Raw genomic sequence first — 3,619 nt, 5'->3', positions numbered from 1 at the left:
GTTCAAATATGTGTATTATTATTATTATTTAAATATTTTATTATTTGTTGTATAATTCAAAAATTCTAGTTTAATGTTCTATTATTGGAATATTTCATTATTTAAATGTTCTACTTATTAAAATGTTTTACATTCTATTATTCAAATATTTTGTTATTCAAGTCTCATTGTTCAAATGTTTAAACGTATTAAAATGTTTCATTGTATTCTATTATTTAAATTTTCCGAGTATTTTATTATTTAAATGTTCTACATTCCAAGTGTTTTATCAATATAAACGAATATTTTATTATTTGATATACATTCTATTATTTGAATATTCTGTTATTTTTATAAATATTGATCATAATTGAATGTTTGACTAAATAATATCTTTTTAAAATTTTGCTATTCAAATATTTCATCATCTAAATAATTGTCTTTTTCATTTGATTTAAATTTTACTATTTAAAATAAGTTGTAATAAATTGTAATAGAATATTAGAAATTATAAAATTAATAAAAATTATGTAAAAGAAATAAGTAAGGGAATGTTAAAAAATTTAATAAAATAAAGAAAAATATTAAAAAATAAAATATTTACAATAATTATATTAAATTTTATTTTTTTCAAGGTATAATTATTAAGAAATAATACTTAAGATTGAATAAAATTTATATATTTATGAGAAGAAAAGATTTCATTTAAGAAAGAAATGCATTTTCTCATAATATTGTTGTATTTAATTTGTTAATTGGGTCATTCCTTAAGTAGAAAGTTTTGCATAGAATTAAAAGTATGCATAGAATTAAATGTAAATAAAAGTTAAAAAATCTGTTTTAATTCTTACAGATGTATGACACTGAACGTTATATAAATAATCCTGAAAATATTACTTATTTATAAAAAAAATATAACAAAAATATTTCATTAAGATTATTATAATTTACAAGAATAATAATAATTTATATTCTTTTATAAGTTTTAAATAATCTCATTGATTATAAAAATACAGAGTTATTTGGCTTATTTTCTTGTTTTCAATATTTCTTTCTCTTAATGTAAATCACAATATTTCTTTATTTTTTTCTATATTGTATACATATATTGGAAATTAATAATATCTCATAGCATAAGAAAAGAAATTCATTGATTTGGAAAAAGTTCAAGTTTTGAATTTCAAGATGTTGACCTAAATAATTCATTTTTATTATATATACTTATAGTACAAATACAATTTTGCAACAAATATAACATATGCTATTCAAAGATCATCTAACTGTTCCAAGAATTTACAAATTTGATTAAACTATTAACATATAATTAACTATTTCACATTAAAAAGATATAAAATAATGAATAATTAAGAATAAAGAATAATTAAAATATATACTTGTAAAAATATCTTAATTAATATAAAAATAAATTAAGAAGTGTTCATGATAAAAATATCTGTCTAATTCCAGTCATAAGATACACAATTTATGATTTAATTAGATACACATATTCTTTTATATAATAATTTTAGATAACATTCGTGTAACAATATATGTTAAATATTTTGAAAAAAAAAATTTAACTTAAATTCAAAAGAAAATATTGATAAGAATCCATTCCTTTTAATTATTATTTATACCTACTTTTATATAAAAATTTTCATTTCTTATTTCAAACACTATTATTCCAAAACGCACTTCTTCAAAGTCTATTCATCCCCACCAAGTTTCATCCAATCTGTTCAATTGTTGCCTCAACAATCAAATTCTGAAATTTCCATGATACACTAGAGTGCACATTCGACACCTGATGCACACGTGGATCCGGTGTACCATGTTACCATACCGGTGGACGTTAATAATTCGCAACTACGCGTTGCGTATACGTGCTATTTGCATTCCTAGGGCTGAAGTTGTTGGCCGGCTGACTAATGCCCGATCCGCGCTACTGGAAATGTATCGATAACGCAGTTACGTTCCTAGCAAGGTTATTAATTATTACTGTTGCATGTGACAGAAAGGATCTTTTAATAATTCACTTCAAATTATATAGTAATTAATTGTCCTTGGTAAAAGAATTATTGAATAATTTTGAATTTTTTCAATATTTTTAAAAAGTTTTTTAACTCTCTTTTAATTTTCTTATTTATTTTTATTTTTCCTGAAATATTTTAGAATAATTATATAGTTTATGAATATTAATTTCAATATACAGGATATTCGTACGTGTAATTTTTTTGTTTTGAATTAAAATTAATTCAGTTTTTTTATTGAAATTGTAAATTTTAGCGTTTAAGTTTTCAAAAATAATTTTTTCGATAAAAAATTAATGTTACCTATTATTTGTTGTGTTCTTGCCATTTTACGATCTTGTATACTATGATTTTAAAAAACTTAAAAAGATTTTACTTTTTACTTTCTTTTGTTATGAATTAACTTTGATTAAAGTAGATATATCAAATCTAAGCTCAGTATTTTAATTTATACAACAAAAAAAAATATAAAATATTAATCAAATATTTTTCGTTAATAACTTTCTAAAAACAATGAATTGAAAATTAGAAATGATCTATATAACGTATTATTCATTTGTTAAAATCATAATTTTAGGAAAAATGAGTTTGAACGTTTCTAATTCTTACAAGAACATCATATTGAAATTTCAAATTGAAAGCTTCAAAGAAATGTTTAAAAGCTTTATAAAGTTTCTATTAATAAAAAAGCAGAAAAATTTGTTATTTTTGAATTATTATAATAAATGATACACTTAAACCACATCATTATCAATTTTAAACTATAACTAAATGAATTTAAAAATATATATTACAATGTAAAAAGAAAAATACGTATTGAAAATGTACAACAATGTAAAATAATCATTCCTTCATTCGAGAAGAATAATGATACATTTTTTGCAAATAGATAGCCAAACCCAAGTTTCTCATTCTGTTCTCCCTAAAGAAATACTCGTGTAAACGAACGATTCTTTTGTCGTCTGACTAATGCTCGATCCACACTACTGAAGATGTATCGAACACAGTTACGCCATCTGCCATTGATCCTCGTCTAAGGCTATTAATTACTATCACGAATACGTTCCATGTCCAATAGGATCAGGTTGATTCGTTCGTTCGTGGACTAGAACGATCGCTTTTGAATCCACGCGTTTACTCGCATTTAATCGGCTCGTGAGCGCGCATACGGCGCCAGAAATAATGCGTGGAATTAATCGAGCGTTGTTTCGATGGAGCTGCACATTGTCGATTTATTTATGGATTCTGTATGGATAGTATGATGGTGATGATTTTATTGCGAATTTGAATAAACGTTTGATTCGTTTTCATGAACTGTTTTCGATCGATAGTTGTTTATCATTTATTGTAGTAATAACTTAATGTTAATTTATACACTTCGAAAGAAAGAATGTTATAAATTTTGAACTTGTCAGAATGAAATTTTAAAATTGTACAATAAGTGTATTCTTCGAAAAATTGTGTACAGTTTTAAAATATTAAACAATGAAATTAAAATAATTTAAATATTATTTTGTTGGAGAAATTTAGTTCAAAAATTTAAGATTTTTAAAATATTTTTATGGTTTATAAAAATTAATTTATCATATATAATTGTACAAATATTTGAA

Source organism: Apis dorsata, unplaced genomic scaffold (genome assembly GCF_000469605.1).
Source record: "Apis dorsata unplaced genomic scaffold, Apis dorsata 1.3 scaffold_381, whole genome shotgun sequence".
NCBI lineage: Eukaryota > Metazoa > Arthropoda > Insecta > Hymenoptera > Apidae > Apis > Apis dorsata.
This window is presented reverse-complemented; position numbering follows the sequence as displayed.